The sequence below is a fragment of the Puma concolor genome, chromosome F2, assembly GCF_028749965.1.
Source record: "Puma concolor isolate L17-30 chromosome F2, mPumCon1.1.hap2, whole genome shotgun sequence".
Taxonomy (NCBI): Eukaryota; Metazoa; Chordata; class Mammalia; order Carnivora; family Felidae; genus Puma; species Puma concolor.
This window is the reverse complement of record NC_141684.1, coordinates 62,575,288-62,597,447: the sequence shown is the minus strand read 5'-3', so window position 1 is coordinate 62,597,447 and position 22,160 is coordinate 62,575,288. Positions and strand designations below refer to the sequence as shown.

The 22,160-nt window shown below is 37.1% G+C and overlaps 1 protein-coding gene across 11 annotated transcripts in view; it reads right to left on the bottom strand.

Annotated features, from left to right (window-relative positions):
- EYA1 (EYA transcriptional coactivator and phosphatase 1) overlaps positions 1-22,160 on the bottom strand; it is a 354,818-nt gene that overhangs the window by 171,773 nt on the left and 160,885 nt on the right. For 2 of the 11 annotated variants that reach the window (XM_086695356.1, XM_086695360.1), the window contains exon 1: positions 16-629. The exons of 6 other annotated variants lie outside the window; for them this stretch is intronic. The gene's annotated coding sequence lies outside the window, so the exon portion shown is untranslated. Of the gene's footprint in view, positions 1-15; positions 630-1,716; positions 1,851-22,160 lie in introns of those variants that run through there. 3 more of the 11 variants (XM_086695358.1, XM_086695352.1, XM_086695349.1) reach the window with 3 other exon arrangements.

The following is a 22,160-nucleotide window of genomic DNA, read 5'->3' as shown; positions in this document are numbered from 1 at the left end:
TCAGCTTGTACTTACAGCGCTTACATCTGCTGCGTCCACCAGTTTTTAACGTGCTCCCTCGAACGTTCTGGTTTAGCAGACCTCCATTCCTTGGGTAGGTTTGCTCCCGGGGAAGGACGCGTGCGGGCTTTTAGGCGCTCCCAGCGGAGCCCCGCGCTGCTGGAAGCGGGGCGCCTCTGCAGGGGAAAGCCCGGCCGCGGGGACGGCCGCCTGGCCGCTGCTGCAGGCTCGGGCTGCCGAGCGACTGAGCGAGAACGCTTTCCCCAGCAAGAAAACCGCCACAGTGGACGGCAACAGGAAGGCTTAAAGTCGGAAGTGGCACTGGAGAGTTTCTACCTCGCCCCAAACTCGGAGCCATCAGCTCCCACCGATCTGTTTAGGAGCCGCTGCGAGCCCTGCGCTCTTTCCCCACCAAACAGCGGCGGCAGATAGCATCTGAGAACCCTAGACAAAGAAACGGCAGAATCTCATCCCTCGATTTGTTTGCGCAGCCTTGTAGGTCTGCCCGTGGAGCCTCGGGGCTTTTTTTTTGTTTTTGCAACGCAAACCACAGCTATTCTCTTGTTCTAACCTTATTGGTTTAAATGCAACAATTGAGAGGAGCACTGCTCCGTCTGACTCAACCTTGCTGCTTAAAAAAAAAAAAAAAAAAAAAAAATTTATTATGTAAATGAACGCGCCCCACGCTATCTGAATAAACAGCTGTGTGAGAATAAGTTCTCGGAGACACTGTCGACACACATCTCCTGCTCCAGCAGCTACCAATTACGAGCTTTGGGGAGTAGTTACACGTTATCTTTTATACTTTTCCAAAACTTTTTTCAGGCCCTGAAACTTGGGGAATCAATACTTTGCAATTCCCCCCCCCCCCCCGCCCCCGCCAGTGCAACAACTAACGGGTCTGGGAAAATTTAGAAAAAAGAATTAGAATGGCAACTTATGTATTAAGTACGTAGACGGAGAAAACAAGCAAACGTGTAAGCTATTATCAGTTTAACAATGAAAGCCTGAATGATGATTCTGCAGTGATTTCTAGAGGGGCAAGGGTTACATGAGCAATTGGGGGGGGTGGGTATGGACCTGATAATATTTCGGTGTTGATATTTGAAAATCATTTTTGGGAAAAGATTGATTTCATCTAGAACTCTTTCTTTGCATTTTGTTCTTTTAAAAAATTCTAACTAAACTCAGAATCTACGCATGATAATCCGCAACACTTATCTGGAGAGTTGAGCTCTCCACTATTATGACTAAATTGCAACTTCAGTTTAAGATATTTACTTCCTTTCGTGTTTTAGACAAATAAAGGACTTCAGTTATTAGATCGGTGATAACCGTTACATTGATTTCAAATATTTAAAGGAGGTATCACTTATATGCCTATTCTATATTTTTGTCTTTTCCTCCCCCCCCCCCCCCCCCCAGCTCTCTACCTTAGTTCAAATACAAATGTTTATTTTGGTACTACTCACGCATCATAACCAATTCTGTACTCTAAAGTAAAATCTTTATACCCACTGGATTTTCTTTAAAACTGTTTTGTCATCACCGATAATACTCTTCTGCGTATTTGGTCTTTTATTAACAGTAAAAAGCACCTTTTTAAAAAGTTTCTTGCTTTGGTATGAAAGAACATTTTTAAAATCACAGCAAATTCTTAAATGATTTCATGATACATTTCCAGATCATCAACTAATAAAACAGATACAGTCTTACCTTTGCTTTGCTAATTTGTACACGAAAGCACCATTCTGATGCAACCACAACAAAAAGCTTCTAAGGAACAAAATTCAGTATGGACTGTCTCCCTTACTGCCCCCTGAAAGGATGCCAGTCGAAATTCCTCAGAAAGGAACGCTTTGTCAAACCTAAGAGGCAGCTTAAACTGCAAACTCACCTAGGATTTCATTTTGTGTGGTGCCAGCAAGGAATCATGGGCTAGTCGTCTGCCATATTTGGGAAGCTAGGTCAAAAAGCAGTTGATGGCTATTGGATCTGTTCATATATGCAGCAGAAATAGAATTACATTACCACCTACAGCACTTTCTCAAACCAGAAGTGTCAGTTACTCAATATACTAAAGTATAGATGCAGAAAATAAAACACAGCACATGATGGAGGTTTCTAGTGCTGTGAAATAAAATGTAATGTTACATTAATTCAATCCATGATGTCAAGCACCCACATTGTAACTGCTTTTGCGATCATATTTATTTCTAAGGTTCATCAAATAAAAATCTGAGGTGCTGGTTGGAGAATTCAACCTTGTTTGAAACTTTACATTCAGCTATTGTACCCCTGCTTCCCATAGTTGAAAAATTATCCTAGATGTAAAAGGGTAAAATATTAGTTTTCTGATCCATGGGAGATTATATTTGCAAATCCAGAAGACACAAACTAAATGAAGTCAGAACAGCAGGAATATCATGTAAAGTATCTGACTTTTATATATAAATTACTGGCCTATATTATAATCAAATTTATCATATTACATTAGTTTTTATATTGAAATTCAATTATTCTTATTTATATAACTAACCAAACATGATACCATTAAAGAAATGATGCATGTAATTATGAAGAAAATTATGAAAAGCATGATGAAGGTAATATGACCACTAATATGACACAGGTCATGCTTCATAATTATGTAACAAAGAGCTTAGTCATTGGCTAAAAGAAATATCCGTGTGCAGATATACCAATTTTAAATGGTTTCCTTTTCCTAAAGCAAAATTAGGTGGATTAAAAACAATCACATGCTTATCCATAGAGTTGTGTCTGGTTACTACTTCTGAATATCAAGTATGCAATAACAACCATACAACTTACACCAAAAATAAGTGATTCTCTGATAAATAGCCAATATGTAAGCCATTACTAATAAGATCCAGTTTGTAGTATACTGTTGACTTCCTATTTCTAAGTTTTCACTAACTATAATTATATAACCTATCCATATACTTTAAGGACGTAGGTGTCCCCTAAAAAAAGTCATACACGTTACAAATTAGAAACATTTGCTGAAAATCTGCCATTAGTAAATAGTAGAGGTAATAGCAGAAAGCATTATTTTCTGAGATTTCCTGAAGAAATTTCAACACAAAAACAAATGAATAGGAGTAAAGAAATTCTAATATGCCTGTTTCCTATTAAAACAAAAAATAAGTACATCATTTTATTTGGAAAAGAAAAACACTTGTAATAGGCAACTGTAACTAAGTGTTTGAGTACCCTCAATGAGACAATGTCTTTCACATGCTGTCTCTCCAAACAGGTTTTATCTTCTAGAACAAGCTGTTGCCTAGACGCATACCTGGTTATAGGCAAGTCTGCAATTTTGAGAGAAGTTCTTATTGCTTCCCAATTAACAGAATTTTAAATAAAGCCATGGTTCCAAAAATAAACAAATGACCCCAATTAAAAAAAAAATAAAAAGACTAGGGCAGTTATAAGGAATTCATTAGAACAATCAAAAAGGTAACTGAACTTTTCTGAAACTACACGAGTAAGCAGTTCATTAATCAAATTAAATATAACAAATGAACAGAGAAAATGAATGAAGACAAGTATTCCTTTCCTCTTTCCATTCCCGTAACAACAATAAAGATCTTGAGTAATTGTGAAGTTTCCAATAAGAGAGGTATTCAGCCGTTGTTTTTCTTTTATTTGTGTTTACCTTTTAATAATTTTAGAATTAAGGATGCACGCTATTCACTATCAACCATCTGTTGTCTCCGTTTCTACTATTCTTAGCAGATTATTTCTCAACAATAATGGTATAGTAAGTTGTGAAAACATCATTAGCATTTAAAGACCAATGCTTTCTCTTCAAAAGTAAAATCCTGGTTATTATTTCTTCCACATTAGGAAAATCAAGTATATCTGATCAATAAAATCAACATTTTGTGATTCAGACTGTTTAAAGTGGAATGTCAGAGTATTCTAAAAGATTGTACACTTCTGGTCCCTTTGCTTCCAAATAACTCTCCTTTCTCGTGGCCCATGCCATGGCATTACATTCCTGGCTTTTTTATGGAACCATTGGAACAATGTCTGGATGGCTGGCGTTATGATCCTTGCTGGCATTTGGAGTGGTCACTTCCATGACCTCCTCTTTCCCCACTGGCACGAGACCTACAATGAGGGCCCTGCTCCCAGTAGCCTTCTGCTGAAACACGACCAAGTAAAACATCCTCTATTTATTTTAAGAATGATATTAAATCCGCCAAACTGAATGTCAACCAGTATTTTGCTAAATGTTTTCCATTCAAACTCCAACATGAATAGCTTTTAACAGTAAATTTAAGGAGGCAATTACTAACTATTCACTGTACCATGGAAAATTATTTTAATAAATATTCTAGTCTTTATAACAACACAATGTGGAAATATAATCTATTTCCTGGTCCTCTAATGAGTACATTGGCTATTACATATGAATAATCACATTTGTTTATGTAGGGTGGGAAACTTATCCTATGTAGTAATGGCTGCCTATAGGATGTTATTTTAAAATATTATTATTCTTAATAGAAACTTTGAGGTACACTTATTGAAACACATAATGATAACAAGGGCAGTGGTAGATTTTTAAGGGAATGGGATGATACAGGTTCTTTAAAAAATATGACATACCAGGTTTCCAATTTTAAAATCAACTGATTTTCTGAAATGGCAAATGGAGTTACTTTTTCTTCCATCTGCCAAAAATAGGTAAATAATTGGTTTTGGAAGCTTACTCTCAGCAATAAACTCCTTTGCTTTCTCACACTTCAAAATGGATTTCTGTTGACATGAAGTAACCTAGAAAACCCAGGTTTGTCTCCTCTTCAAACCTTTTTTTTTTTTTTTTTCTCTCAAAGCCATGGGCAAAACCAATCTTGTCAGCACCTCCCAATACATGTAAGAGGATCTGGAAATTTGTTTTGTGTTTTCCAGGTTTCACGACAGCTGAGTTCACAGTTTTTAAATTCTTCAGAAACGATGACTATCTCATGGAACAGGAAAGGAAATTAACATTTACTGAGTGCTTACTGCACGCCAGGCGCTATGCGAGGCGTTTTCTATACATTCTTCATTTATTTTAACAAATAACGTGACAATTTATCTGTATGAATCCTGAGTTTTAAAAATATGCCCTCTCCCTGGTATTTGTTTTAGAATCTGCCTCACTTCTCTAACCCCATCAAAGTTCCCACTAAACACTGGGCAACTGGGACATCGGTGTGTTGTGTGCTGTATCATCATTTTGGAGCAAAAGGACACCTAATAAAGTTAATAAATCCAGAAAGGTGTGTCATGTGTTGAAATGATATACATATCGAAATGATACATGCCATATAGAATAGATACAATCACTATGCAACATATGATTATGTACAACTATACGTTGCAAGTCAGGGTGCAGGTTCGAAAATAAAAACACATTAAGTGACCAATAGGGAAAACAATATGATGAATCCTTAAACCTGAAATGATCAAATCAGGAGATACAGTTTCCTCATATTTATCAAAAAAGGTGAATTGCCATTCTAAAATAAGAATTATAAATATGCCCCACTTTTTCTTTATAATAAAAAGGAGACACTAAGAGTCTGAGTCCACCACAAGCAATTATATGGACAACTTATTTTACAGTTCTATCCATTTCTTTCCCTTTGTATTCCTAATTTCAGTTATCCAATGTGATATGCTTTGATCTTAATAGCTATTACATCATAAACACTTGATTTGTTCATGAGGAAATAATTACATTTGAAATGTACTCCAAGTGTCCTTATGCATTTGGAGGTATAGTTTAAGTATCCAGAATCAAGAAGCTCTATTATTATTACAAACGAATTGCCAGGAAGGGGAAAAATAAAAAACCAAAACTTAATAACCTAGAGAATTTTTTTCTTCCTTCAAGCAGCATTAACATTTTCCCCCTCCAGTCTCCCAAATCGGAAAAAAAGAGTAACCTCTAAAGCTGTTTTAGACAGAAGGTCAGAATTCAAAGGAGCCGTAACCTAATCCACACTGTGCTGCAATCACATTGCTATTGGAAACACAACCAGAAGCACCATTATTCTAGATGTTTTTATTAAGCAATGTCCATAGGTATACAACCTGGAGGTTTCTCTCTACTGTAAAGATTCATACCCGCAGGCAATCAAGTTGCCTTGGATCCTTGAATTTTACTTTAGAATGCTGTATGGTAAGGAAAAAAAATAGACCCTGCATTATATACTAAGGAAATCAATAACTCCAGTTTGTTCAAATACTGAAAGAGAGTACCTTTTAAGGACCAACATGGTAAGAAAAATGAACGTGTTTTAGTCCTTAGACGGTCACAATTAATAAGAATACACATTTCACATGGTTTAATACTTGGAGTATTCTACTGATTTTGAACAATTTGTGATTCACGTTCTTTCAAAAAATAGAAGTCTGGAAGCATCCACTGCTTCTTTCAAGGATTCTGTTTGAACATCACCAGTGATCGGTTTACCTGCATTGCAGAGTAAAATCAAGTCAAGGATCTGGAGTTTTCTGAATTCGTGTATTTTAAATGTTATAGTTCTTAAAAACAATGTCCTGGGTGATAGGGAGCTATAGACTGGGTGGCTCGTTGTGCGTGTGTGTGTGTGTGTGTGTGTGTGTGTGTGTGTGTGTTTTAATCAATACAAGGAAAAACAAATAGTTTACCAAGAGGTCAGAGAGCCAGTAGGAGAGACTTCTACAGCATGGTTATCATTGACCAGCCCTGCTGAAAGATCCACAAAACTCCCATTAGCTCTGGCCTCCTGGGAGAGCTGTTCACTTTCCTTCCCGCCCTTGCCTGAGAGGACAGATCTTCCTCGCCACCAGAGAGTGATGAGAGGGGTAAGGGGAAGTAAGGGAGGGGCGAGACAAAAAAAGGAGGAAAACAAGAAGTTATTCGAGACAATAATCGAAAACCAGTTCAAGAATCTCAGGCTTTTTTAAAAGAATGAGTGTCTATGACTTAGAAATTCTAAAGGAAAAAGAGCGTATTTTAGATATGCAGATTTTATGTTTTAAATTTACAGTACCGTCACTAGTAGATACGTCTCTTTTGGGAGACACTGCATTCGATAAAATTAAAAATAAAATAACGAGGGGCGCCTGGGTGGCGCAGTCGGTTAAGCGTCCGACTTCAGCCAGGTCACGATCTCACCGTCTGTGAGTTCGAGCTTCGCATCGGGCTCTGGGCTGATGGCTCAGAGCCTGGAGCCTGTTTCTGATTCTGTGTCTCCCTCTCTCTCTGCCCCTCCCCCGTTCATGCTCTGTCTCTCTCTGTCTCAAAAATAAATAAACGTTGAAAAAAAAAAAATTAAAAAAAAAAAAAATAACGAGAAACAAAACAAAACAAACCCAATTCACCACAAATAAATTGATTCATGATGAATAACCAAAGACTACTTAAAAGGAAGACCCACATCACTCAGCTCTCTATTTACAGTTTCTCCAAATCATGCCTATTACTAACCAATGAATGACCTATTTTGAAAAAAAAGATATTTTAAATGAGATATTTCACATTAAGACCTTCCTGAAGCACCAGATGCCACATCTTTCTGCACTTTTGGGTTTTATATCTATCACTGTTCAAAGTTTAAATGCTGTGCTTTTCCTTAAATTTGTAGAACCACCAAAATTTATCTATTGGTATCTAAGGGTACTACTCACTGGACTAACAAACAAAAATGCACTGAAGATTCAAGTTCTAATTCTACATTTAGCACAGGATTCCTCTGTGTTAGGCTCTCAACTTATAATCTGTAAACAAGCTACCTATGAAATGGATTTAAGAAGGTCACGCACCTTACCAAACTGGCATGGGGATAAAAATGTTTACGGCACGGGTAAAGTTCCCATGGATAGTAAAATAGCAACAGAAAACTGAATCTCAAATCAATTTATTAAGCAAGTGTAGAATGAGGGCATGGTGGGTTTCTAATATTAACACAGTAGACATAGTAAGTAGGTACATAAAGTAAGCAGGTACACATAGTAAGCAGGTGCTCAGTAAATGTTACTCAAATTAATTAATACAAGCACATTTGGCTACTTGACAGAACATGGCCCTGGTTTGTACAAGAAAAATGATTTCCCTGAATTTCTTTTGCTTCTATGTTTTTCCTTATTTTCCTTACACATTATTATATTTGCCCCCCCCCCCCCCGGAAATTCTAAAGTGGACTGGCAGGGCATTATCATCATAGCGGAGTTAATCTCATTCTCATGTTCAAAATATATTTAAAATACCTTACAGAACAAAATCAAGTCATTGAATCTGTGCCAAGAATTTGCCATCCTGTCAATAGGAAATAACAAAATTCTAAGGAAATTAAGAAATTAGAAGAGACCTGAAACCCCTCTATCCACATAGCCTATATGTTTGAGTGAGACAGGAAAATGAAATCAAAGTCAAGTTTCAGTTCAAAAGAAGCTATCGTAGACACATTTAGTTTTACCTAACATATTCCTCCCAAAGCACACTTTACTCCAAAGCAGTTCATGTTTCCCTTTTGAATTCTCAATAGAAAAATCCAGAAAGATTAATAAAAAAATTTAAAGGGATACATAATAGAATTAAAATACCTTTAAAGAAATCCTACATCTTTGCCTTTCAGAAATACGTCATTGTAGATAGAGCTCCAACATTGTCATTTTAAAATTTTGGAGATTGTAGGCCGTTCCGAAATTTAACTAACCAAGCTAGTTAGTGGGCCTGTCAGCCAGTCAGTTACTGGGCAAATACTTATCATGCACATCTAGCATGTTCCAGGTACTGTGGGCACTAGGAGATGAAGCAGTAAACCAGCAGAGAGAATTCCTACTTATCATGTGTGCATAAAAGAGCGTAAATAAATTAAAAGGTGGCCAACTGGGCATATACATTCATTTTTGCTTTTTTTTTTTTCTATAAACTAAGCAACAGTAAATGGAATTTTTTAGTACATTTAGTAAATTCCTTTTACTAAAGCAACAGTAAATGGAATTTTTAAAGCATAAAGCATAAAGTATGAGGAGGGCAGCTAATAAGAAAACAGTAAAAAAAAAAAATTAGAGGTGAAAAAATAGGCAGGCCATTAGTAACTGGCTTAGCAGATCCAAGAAAGCTGAATCCCAAGCTGGCAGTGAGGAAAGCTGAAAAGCAATCCAATTTGCACCACCAAAGTCCCTGACGTCTCAGGAATTAGCGGTACCAAGTACTTTGGGAAGTAGAAGTAAAAAGAAGCACAAAAAGGAGGAGGGTACAAATCCGTGTAAGAAGCAGTTAGATTCACTTTGCCACTCTGCACAGTCAGTAACACAAGCACACTTGGACTGACAGAGAAGGCCTGGAATGTGTTCAGGAAGGGGTACCATGTTGAAAACAGGTGGATTCCGTTTGCAGAATGCTGAATGCTGGGACACACTGGATTCTGAGACAACTGCCCCTGTTTCCCTCCTCTAAACCTTTTCCCATTCAGATTCCTAGAATAGCTAAATCTAGGTTATCCAGGCAGTAGATAAAAAGAGCCTTTCACTAGGAATTCTAACCAGCCAAAGAGGAAAGACTTGAGAAACTCACAACGGGGGTCTCTCAAAGAAAGGACCCAGCCTAATTGCCCTCCAGTAAAAACTATAGTTTATGAGTCCCCAGACAATGGACAATTCTAAGGCACCCCACTTGCACATAGGAGCCAACAGTCAAGGGTTATCTGTGTCTGAGGAAAGGCTCTAGCAAGAAATGTAGAAACCAAATGAGCAGAGAAAAGCAACTTGAAGAAACAGAAGTCAGGCTAAAGCAAGAAAAACAAAAAGGAAAAACCCTCATTAATATCCCCAGAGAAATAAAATAGGAAACAAGATAGGAAAGTAACAATAACGGTATTTTTAAAAGAAGAGAAACATCTAACAACCAAAAAGAGCCTTTAGAAATAAAAAGGAGAATAACAGAAATGTGTGATTCAAAAGGTTTGAAAAAATAAAACTGAGGAAGATTCACAGAGAATAGGGCAAAAGAGCTGGAAAATAGGAGAGAAGAACAGAAAATGCCATAAGGAAATGAGGAGATATAAGAAACTGTGGTGGTCCAACATCCAAATAACTGGAGTTTTGGAAGACAAGCAGAGAAAATTAACAGTAAAATAAGAGAATATTATGAAAAAAATTTCCTAGGATATGAGTTTTCCGACTGAAAGAGCTCAATGAATACCCAACAAAATGAATTTTTTGCTAAAAAGACAGTGGACATTTTTGGCACCTTTCAAAACACTTGGGGAAAGGGTCGTCCATACAATCATGCAAAGAGAATAAAATAGATCGCAGACAAAACAGATCATATGACTTCAGACTTCTTAGTTGAAACCTGTATTTCTAGAAGGTAATAGAACAGTGGTTTCAAATTTCTTAAGGAGAAATAATTATCAACTTAGAATTTTTTTCCTAAAAAACTTTATAACAACTAAGAAAATTGAAGACATTTAAATCAAGTTGAGGATATTTGCAGACACGCGGGTCTTAAAAAGTTTATTTCCCACGTTATCTTTTCCCAGGAAGCTAACAGAAAATAGGCTCTATTGAAACTTGGGAGCCAAACCTCCTTTATGAAATAAATAAACCAAACAGGAAAAAGAAAGAATCGAATCCCTGGTGTTGGTAATAAAGAGAATTTCTAGGATCATAGCTCTGCCCCAGGCATGGCGGTCCAAAGAGGAGGTCAGAAGGCACCAAGAGTTTTCAAGATGAAAAAATTGATAGAAGAGTTGATACATCTGAACATATGGAAAGAAGAGTTTAACAATCTTGGGAGAATATGAAATTGAATTATTAAAAGACATTATAGAATACTACATACAGCTGTTGTACAGAGCATACATGTAGATGGAGTGATGTAAATGTCAAAAATCATCTAATAAAAATCAGGAAATAACCATATTGGGAGGATAGCAAAACTGGCAAAGTTTTTGTTTGTATATGCTGGGTGGGAGGGCCAGGAAAAAGGAGCCAATATTTGTCTTCCACAGTGACAAGTCAATAGGTAACACCTAAAAATGAAAAAAAAATTAACAAGGAACAATATAGCAAGATTCAGCTGAAAAGTTAGAAGTGATTTTATCTGGGAAAGGCAGAGAAAGATGAAAGTTAAGTAGAAGACTCTCTTCTCCACAATAATTTTTATAGATTATTTGGCTTACAAAATTATCTATATATAATTTTGATTAAAATAAACATAAAAAAAAAAACCCAGACATTTTCCTAATCCTTTGTATGTATATTACTTATTGACAAGTACTAGGAAATATTTCAGGTAAAATTTGGTAGAAAGGGACATGGGGGAAGAGGTGGGCGTTATGTTAATTAGCAGAGAAAAGCCTCTTTAAGGAGGTATCACGTGAGTTGAGGCATAGAGAATGAAAAGGTGGTAGACTAAAAGAGCTAGTAAAAGAACAAAGCTTAGAGTCAGTAGAAGAAAGGAAATAGTTAAGATTAGAGCAGAAATAGAGACTTAAACACACACACACACACACACACACACACACACACAGAACAGATAAATGAAACCAGGAGCCAGTTCTTTGAAAACAAAAGCAAAATTGGTGACTTTAACCAGACTTATAAAAAAAAAGAGAGAGGACTCAAAAAAATAATGAAATCAGAAATGAAGGAGAAATAACAACCAACACCACAGAAATACAAAGGGTTATAGGAGAATATTATGAAAAGTTATGTGCCAAAAAATTAGACAACCTAGAAAATACGGATAAATTCCTGGAAACACAACCATCCAAAACTGAATCAAGATGAAATAGAAAATTTGAACACACTGATTACCAGCAATGAAATTGAATCAGTAGTCAATGAACTTTCAACAAACAAAAGTCCAGTACCAGATGCTTTCACAGATGAATTCTACCAAACATTTGAAGAAGAGTTAATACCTATTCTCCCCAAACTATCCCAAAAAATGGAAAAGGAAAAAAAATGCTCAAATTCATTCTATGAGGCCAGGATTACCTTAACACCGAAACCAGATAAAAACACTACACAAGAAAAGAGAACTCCAGGCCAATATCTCTGATGAACACAAATGCAAAAATCCTCAACAAAATCTTAGCAAACCTAATGCAACAATACACTAAAAAAATCGTTCAGTAGCCACAAGCGTGTTTAGTCCTAGCATGCGAAGTTGGTTCAATATTCACAAATCAATCAACGTGATATATCACATTAAAAGAGAATGGATAAAAACCATATGATCATCTTAAGACATCCATTCATGATAAAAGCTCTCAACAAACCAGGTTTGCAGGGAACATACCTTAGTATAATAAAGGCCATATATGAAAAATCCACAGCTAACATCATACTCAATGGTGGAAAACTAGGGGCTTTTCCTTTCAGATCAGGAACAAGACAAGGATGTCCACTCTCACCAGTTTTATTCAACATAGTACTAGAAGTCCTAACTACAGTCATTAGAAAGAAAAAGGTATAAAAACATCCAAATGTGTAAAGAAGAGTAAAACTTTCACTTTTGTGGATGATGTGACGCTATATACAGAAAACCCTAAAGGCTCCACCATAAACCTACTAGAACCGATAAATAAATTCAGGAAAGTCACAGGATACAAAACTAATATACACAAACGTATTGCGTTTCTATATACTAATAATGAAGCAGCAGGAAGAGAAATTGAGAAAACAATCCCATTTACAATTGCATCAAAAATAATAAAATACCCAGGAATAAATTAACCAGAGAGGTAAAAACGTCTTTACTCCAAAAACTGTAGAACATTGATAAAAGAAATGGAAGATGACAGAAAATATACATAATCCATGCTCATGAATTGGGAGAATAAATATTGTTAAAATGTTGATACCACCCAAAACAATCTACAGATATAATGTAATTCCTATCAAAATACCAAAATATTTTTCATAGAACAAGAGCAAATAATCCTAAATTTTTATGGAACCACAAAAGACCCCAAATCAAGAATCACAATTACTGATGTCAAGTTATACTACAAAGCTCTAGTAATCAAAACGGTATGGTACTGGCACAAAAATAGACACATAGATCAATGGAATAGAATAGAGAACACAGAATTAAACCTTTGATTAGATAACCAATTAATCTATGACAATGGAGGCAAGAATATACAATAGAGAAATTAGTCTCTTCAGCAAATGGTGCTGGGAAAATTGGACAGCAACATACAGGAGAATGAAACTGGACCACTTTGTTACACTGTACATAGAAAAGTAAACTCAAAATGAACTAAGGATGTAAATGTGAAACCCGAAACCATAAAAATTCTAGAAGATAGTACAGAAGGTAATTTCTCTGACATCATCTATAGCAACATTTTTCTAGATATGTTTCCTCAGGCAACAGAAATGCAAGCAAAATTAAACTATTCGGACTACACCAAGTCAAAAAGCTTTTGTACAGTGAAAGAAACCATCAATAAAACAAAAGGCAACCTACTGAACAGAAAAGATTCGCAAATGATATATCTGAAGGGGGGTTAATATTCAAAATATATAAAGAACTTATATGACTCACACACACACACACACACACACACACAATTAAAAAATGGGCAGAGGACCTAAGTGGATTTTCCCAAAGAAGACATATAGATGGCTAACAAACACATGAAAACATGCTCAACATCACTCATCATCATGGAAATGCAAATCAAAACCAAAATGAGATATCACCTTACACCTGTCAGAATGACTAAAATTAAAAAAAAAACAAAAAACAAAAAACACCCACAAGAAACAAGTGTTGACAAGGATGTGGACAAAAAGGAACCCTCCTGCACTGTTGGTGGGGATGTAGATTGGTGCAGTCACTGTGGAAAATAGTATGGAGGTTTCTCAAAAAATTAAAAATAGAATTATCTATGATCCAGTAAGTCCACTAGTGAGTATTTACCCCCCAAAATCAAAAACATTAATTTGAGTATATATATGCACCTCTATGGTTACTGCAGCATTATTTACAATAGTCAATTTTGTGTATATATATACACTCAATGAAATCTTGCCATTTGCAACAATATGGATAAGCCTAGAGGGTATAATGCTAAGTGAAATAAGTCAGTCAGAGAAAGACAAATACCATATGATTTCACTCATACGTGGAATTTAAGACCATGAACAAAGAAAAAAAGGAGACAAAAAAAAAGAAAAAAAGAGAAAAAAAAAAAAACAGACTCTTAAATACAGAGAACAAACCAGTGGTTGCCACAGGGGAGGTGGGGATGGGAGGATGAGTGAACTAAATAAAGAGAATTCAGAGGGCACTTCTCAGGATGAGCACTGAATAATATATAGAATTGTTGAATCATTATATTGTACACCCAAAACTAATACAACACTGTGTATCAATTTCACTTGAATAAAAATTAAAATGAAACAAAATGAATTCTAAAACTCAAAATGAAAAAGATGTGATAGATTTGTAAAAACTTGAGGTGGGGGGGATGTGGTCCACGGAAAAGAAACAGCAAGTTTAAAGGGAGCAAGCTTGACAAGTAGCAGGGAAGAAAGAATTGTGGAGGACAGTGGACAAGAAGGAGAGACCAGGACCCGGGTTGGGTATGGAGCATGGGGTACTGTAGCCCAGTTAAAGAGCTCGGATTTTATTCTTGGCAGAATATAAAATTACTAGCAATGTTTTTTGTTTGTTTTATTTTATTTTATAATTGAGTTTTGACCAGAACAGTGTCTGATTTACTGTCTGATTTACATTTAAGAACGATCCCTCTGGCTGCTGTGTGGAGGGAAGACAAGAGGACAGCAAGAAGAGAGGCAGGGAGACAAAGGGTGCTGTTGCAATACTCCAGGTGAGAAGTGGTGGTAATCTAGACTAGGGTTTTATCTAGGGAGATGATGACATGTCGTCAGATTTAGGGCATATTTTTGAATTAGACCCAATAGGACTTGCAGATTGGATGTGGGTTTGAGGCAAAGAAAGAAATTAAAGATGACTCCAGTCTCTCCGCATAAACAATAAACACCACTGATTTGCCTTTCATCTTCATTCATTTCTTCTTTCTGCTTTCTTGCTCATACAATAACATGACATAAACACAAAGAGCCTGAATAATTACAATCTAAATAATAGAAAGTGAACTGAAAGTCTTCATTACTATCTAGTCAAAGTATGTAACACATCCCCTCCCCCACTCACTCACACCTCACCAGCCTCCTTTGTCATCCCAGAATGCTATGCTCACTCCTGTGGCTGTATATTCGTTCATGTTTCTGCATACTCACCAGCCTTATGTAAATGTCTTCACTCCTCTTTTCTTCTTAGCCTACCTCTCATCTATGGCTGGCTTCCGTCTCAACATAGTAGGCTGTTACTTTGGTGGCTCCCATTGAACAATGCCTCCCCAAAAGACTAATTTTGGGTTTGGCAAATGGAACATTAGTAAGGATGATGCAAGCAGAGAATTGTACTTGCACCTTGGGGCTTGTCCTCTGGGAACGCTGACTCGTTGGATGTAACCACCATTCAGGAAGTCCAAGCTACCCATGTGGTGGACAAGAAGTCCCAGTCTACCAATCATCCCACCAAGGTACTGGACATGAGAACAAAACCATCTTGGACATTTCAGCTCCAGCCACCATTTTTTTTTAAGTGTACCCTTAATCCTCTTACCTTTTCACCTATGTCCCACCCCTATGGTAACCATCAGCTATTCTGATGGTTTATTCTCTATAGGTAAGAGTCTGTTTTTTGCTTTCTCTCTTTTTCCCCTTGTTCATTCGTATTGTTTGCTAAATTCCACATGAATGAAATAACATGGTATTTATCTTTTTCTGACTGACTTATTTCACTTAGCATTATATTCTCTAGATCCATTCATGTTGTTGCAAATGACCACATTCATTTCTATGGCTGAGTAATATTCCATTATCTATCTATCTATCTATAGATAGATAGATAGATATACCACATCGTTATCCATTCATCTACCAATGGGCATGTTGGGCTGCTGCCGTAATTTAGCTATTGTAAATAATGCTTCAGTAAATATGGGGGGGGCACTATATCTTTTTGAATTAGTGTTTTTGTATTCTTTGGGTAAATATCCAGTAGTGGAATTACTGGGTCATATGGTAATTCTATATTTAGTTTTTTGAGGAACCTCCATACTGTCTTCCACAGTGGCTGCACCAGTTTGCATTCCCACCAACAGTGCATCAGGGTTCTCTTTCTCCTCGTACTTGTCAGCACTTGTTTCTTGTGTTTTTTATTTTAGCCATTCTGACAGTTGTGAGGTGGTATCTCATTGTGGTTGTGATTTGTATTTCCCTGATGATGAGTGATGTGGAGTATCTTTTCATGTGTTGGTTGGCCATGTGTATGTCTTCTGTGGAGAAGTGCCTGTTCATGTCTTCTGCCCATTTTTAAATTGGATTACTTGATTTTTTGGTGTTGAGTTCTATAAGTGCTTTATATATTTTGGATATTATCCCTATATCAGATATGACATTAGCAAATACCTTCTTCCATTTAGTAGGTTGTCTTACAGTTTTGTTGATAGTTTCTTTTGCTATTCAGGAGCTTTTTATTTTGATATAGGCCCAATACTTCACATTGGCTTTTATTTCATTTGCCTGAGGAGACGTACCTAGAAAAATGTTGCTACAGTTGATGTCAGAGAAATTACTGTCTGTACTCCCTTCTAGGACTTTTATGGTTTCAGTTCTCACACTTAGGTCCTTAATCCATTTTGAGTTTATTTTTGTGTATAGTGTTAGAAAGTGGTCCAGTTTCATTTTTCTGTGTGTTGCTGTCCAATTTTCCCAGCACCATTTGTTGAAGAGACTATCTTTCTCCACTGCATGTTCTTCCCTCTTTTGCCTTAGATTAATTGACCATCTAATTGTGGGCTTTTTTTTCTGGGCTTTCTATTCCGTTCCATTGATCTATACATCTATTTTTGTGTCAGTAACATATTGTTTTGATTGCTACAGCTTTGCAGTACATCTTAAAATCTCAGATTGTGATACCTCCAGTTTTGTTCTTCTTTTTCAAGATTGCTTTGGCTCTTCAGGGTCTTCTGTGGCTCCATACCAATTTTAGAATTACTTGTTCTAATTCTATGAAAAATGTTGTTGGTATTTTAACCACAGTTGGGAGAGATTCCAAGCAGTACCAGTGGAAGGGCCACCAGCTTGAGCCTCGCCAGTCCGCAGAATCATGAGCAAATGAAATGATGGGATGGTTTGTAATACAGCAACAAATACCCATTGCTGCACTGAAGCTCCTCTTGCAAAGGTTACCAATCACATGTATATTGCCAAAACTAATGCACACATTTTTGTTTTCATCTTAATTGTCTTAACTGTAGCATATTTTTTTTATTATGGTAACATACACATAACATAAAATTTGTGATTTTAACCATTTTCAGTTGTACCATTCAGTGGCATTAGGTACATTTACCGTGTTGTGCAACCATCACCACCAACCATCTCCAGAATATTTTTGTTTTTCCAAATTGAAACTGTACCCATTAAACATTCATTCTCCATTTCTCCCTTCCCCCAGTCCCTGGCAACCACCATTCTACTTTGTTTCTATGAATTAGACTTTTCTAGGTTACCTCATATAAGTAGAATCGTGCAATATTTTTCTTTTTGTGTGATGAGTGTTGCATCTTAGCTTAGTCTTGGTTATAGCATCTCACATTGCTGCACATTTCCTCCTTGAAATGCTCTCCCTTGCCACATAACTCTCTTTTGATATTCTTCCCTACATTTGTTTCACTCTTTCATCTTGGTCACTTTTGAAGGCTGCTTTTTCTCTACTGACTCCATTTCCTCTTAAACTCCATGTTCTCTCAGACATTTTCTCCCGTGCAACCTCATTCCCTTCTATACTTCAATTACTATACATCTATATGCAGTGATAACCAAAGCACCATCTCTGATAACACAGACCTATTTTTAGAAACCTGAAATAGGTCCTGATAAATTTTCCGTTCTCAGCAATTGTGGCTTCCTTCATCTCTCCAAAGTCGTTCTCCCATTAGATTACTTTGAGGCTAGGGATAAGGGAAGATATGATGTAAGGGAAGCCCCTTTAGGACAGGAAAGGAAAGAGAAAAAAGCCTTCCAGTTCTGGGCATTCGTTGTTAGAAATGGAAATTAATGCAACTCATTAAGACTTTTCAGGCTCAAAAGGAGACAGGTCTAAGAAGGAGGACCACGCCTAAATCACAGGCTCAGGTTTGAATTTTTAGAAGGTAGAACTAGGTCCCATGCCTCAACCAAATTTGCCAAATTGTCAATAACCAAGAACCAGTAGCCTTGCCTGGAATTCCCTTAGGATTTAGTAAGATTATCATAACTCCAGGAATTTAAAAAATCCATTTTAAAAGGTAAATAAGTATATAGGGGTTAGATCTTACAATAAAAATACAAAATGTTTAAGCAACAGAAGCTTTTACTGTTAATATTTTAAAATTTGAAGGCCAGTGAAATAAGGTATTTTATTATCATTGGGCTGCTCTGCATATTCTTTGTTGACTTCTTAGAATTTCAGAAACTTTTCCCACATCCTAAAATCGTAGACCAGAGATCATAATTTGAAATGGCTAAGGGAATTTAATTAAGTGCAGTTAATGTTTAAATAAGATCCAACTGGTTAAATCTGTGAGTTAATTAAACTAAACAAATAAGCGAAAGTAACTTTTCTTATTTTGTGACAAATAAGCAGATTCATAAGTAAAATAAGGTTTGTAAAGTGTGTGATAAACCACTATATTAAATATGCAAATTCCTTCTTATATACAAAAGCCTTTTCCTCAGGCATGGAAACCAACCCCCATATGGCAGACAGAAGGCAGCCAAGAATTCCTGGGTCTCCAATGGGGACGTGAAAGTGCTGAGAAACCTGATGGGCTAAGTAGAGGTTTTTGTGACAATGAGGAGGCCACAGATGGGTCATTGAGATTGGAGGCCACTGTGGGGATGAACCACTTGAAGAGAAGGAATTAGCATGATGCTGGACTGGACAACACAGGACCAACCATGCCTGGGCCCCCTTCCAAGCAGGGTTCATAGAGATCAAGAGGAGAAGGACATCTCTGCATGGGCTATAGACAACACCCAGCATGGCACGTGTATGAGAGAAGCAATAGCTACACCTACCCAAAGGCCAAGTTGGCATGTGAATAGACCACCAGGCACATAGATCACCCCAGGGAGAAGCAAAGGAGTGCCACAGAATTCAAACTATCTGTTGGGGCTTATGCTTTGAAAGGATCACCTATTTATCTAAGAGATATTTGTTGTTGCTGTTGTAGTTGTTAGTTTTTGTCTTGCTCCTATGTGCTTGGAAGCAGGATACGATGAGTTATGGAAGATACAGTCAACTTTGAATTCACCTCGGAGTCGTGCATCAATTGTAACAGCACTGTCCCTAGCAGATGACATCTTCTAGGCTCCAAACTCAGTTTACTCACAGTACTGACCATACTGCCAGACTGTCCTCATAAAATGCAAATTTCATCATCTCTGTCATTGAAAAATTCTTCATAGATTTGAAGGTGAAATTTGAACTCTCCAGCTTTTCGCAGAGGCTCTGGATGGGCCAGCGTAAGCCTCCTTCTCCAGCCTGGAGCCCTCATTTGCTGCATACACCTGCTTCCTTCTAGTCGTTCAGAGATGCAAGTAGTTCCCAAACCCAACCTACATGTTCACATTTTTGTGTTGTTCCCTGTTCCTGGAATTTCCACCTCCTACCATCTATAAGACTTCAGCTCAGCATCACCCTGGTCCCCCTCCTCTCATAATCTTATGTCCATAAACACTTCAAGTGCAATCTGTACCAAGAAAACTCATATTCTTAGCCTGAAGTCTGCTTCTCTTATTTGTGCCCCAGGACCACCTGCTTGCCCTTCACACTCTAGCCCTAAACGGCCTGTAGTTTCCCTGGACACACATGCTTTTCCTCAAGACGCCTTTTTTCATTTTGTCACTGTCATTGGAAATGTCCTTGAAATCTTCAGTTAGATACCAAATTTAAAAAGAGCAAATTAGGGCCATAGTATACCTTCAGATAAATTTCAGTGGGAACAAAAACAGAATTCTACCACCAATGCTGCTTTATCCCCAGTCCATAAGATTGCTCAATCTTCTCCCTGCCAACGTGAGATGAAACTTCCCTTAACCCCGTGTGCTATTTTACACGGGCCTGGAAATTGGCTACATGAGGATGTTGGGAAAATGCAGGAGAAAGAAGGAAGAGAAAGGGTCAGGTTGAGGCCTGGGACAAGGCACAATGATTTAGGAGCAACTAGATTGGCAAGGTTTGGGTTTTTTGAAAGGTAGCAACAAACTGGAATTCATTTTTATCAGGGCTAAGGTAAAGATCTTTTATTAAATTTATTCTTGGGGCTCCTGGGTGGCTCAGTTGGTTGAGCATCGGACTCTTGATTTCAGCCTAAGTCGTGATCTCACAGTTATGAGATTGAGCCCCATGTCTGGCTCCACGCCGGGCATGGAATCTGCTTAAGATTCTCCTTCTCCCTCTGCCTCTTCCCCGCTCACATATATGCTCTCTCTCTCTCTCTCTCTCTCTCAAAAAAAATTATTCTAATGGTATTATCTCCAGAGCCAAGGTTCTACACCTGTATTAGTCCTGCAGACACACATTGACACTTTGGTTGTAAAATTGCTTTGAATATTTCCTCCCTTCTAGTTCTCTTCACACACACACACACACACACACACACACACACACACACTCATACACTGCCCCCACCACACATGCTCTGGTATGCAGACGCCATTTATAATTGTCTTCCTCCATGTGTCACTCGGGGATTTATTGGTATTTTAGTTAACAGGTTGATTCTAGGCTCTTATAATATAAAAAGCACTTTGTATACACAACATGGGCACAGATCCAGATTAATGCCTTTAAAGCCTGGGGCACTTTAAAATTTGTTTTACATCAAGCTAATCATGTCATGAATCTGCATTTTCATTATACATCACAACCATCCTTATTTTCACTAATGACATACAAGATGAGAAGAAACAGAATGCATATATTAAGACTACCATCTGATCTTCCATTTGTTAGAGTAAAACTAGACATTTTAGTGGAACCACAGATGAATTACATAATATTTATGAAGGGATCTCATACTAAAAATGAAGAAATGAAAACCAGATGGAAGTAGATAAAAGCTTAATTTTCATAATTAAAATTATATTACACTGAAATGAAATAGTACTTATACAGTGGTAACAAATTACTATGCAGAGTATTGAATTACTTTGCATTACAAGTTGTTAAAATATACACAAAATTGTTACATAAAAAATATCTCAAGATTCGCTACCTCAACAGACAGAAATTAAATTAAACAGTATCCCAATCATCCCAATGGTTAAAGTTATGTCAGAGATAAAGTATCCATCTTAAATTGTAAGTATATTAAATTTCATTTTATATTCACTTCACATGTATTTCAGTACACAGTATTACTTTATGCTACTTTCTTTTGAATTCTTTTTCTGTTTAAGTGTGTTTATTTTGAGAGGGAGAGTGAGAGCAAGAGGGAGAGGGCGCGCGCATGCACACGGCACACACAAGTGGGGAAGGGGCAGATAGAGGGGGAGAGACAGCCTCCAAAGCAGGCTCCTCCACCAGGTCAGCACAGAGCCCAACGCAAGGCTCAGATTCATGAACAGTGAGATCATGAGCTGAGCTGACATCAAGAGTCAGACGCCAGACTGACGGAGCCACCTCTTTTTAATTCTTTAGAGTTGCAATTTATAATGTTGAATCATCATATTGTACACCTGAAACTAATATGACGTTGTATGTTAATTACACTTTAATTTTAAAAATTCACTGCATCTCAGAGATAGCAACTAAAATATTAAGTGTTTTCCACATTGATAATCTCTAGATCTTTAAGAGTTGTATCCAATTTCCCAACCTTACTAAGAGACAGGCTTAGACCTCTGATGATACACTGTCTGACATGGTAATTGACTCTTTTCATGTTGCTTAATTATCAGCCGGCGCATATTTTAGATTGGTGTGTCTGTTCCCCATCAAATCAATTTTAGAGTTTATTTAAAGAGTTTAACCGCTCCATGTAGATTTC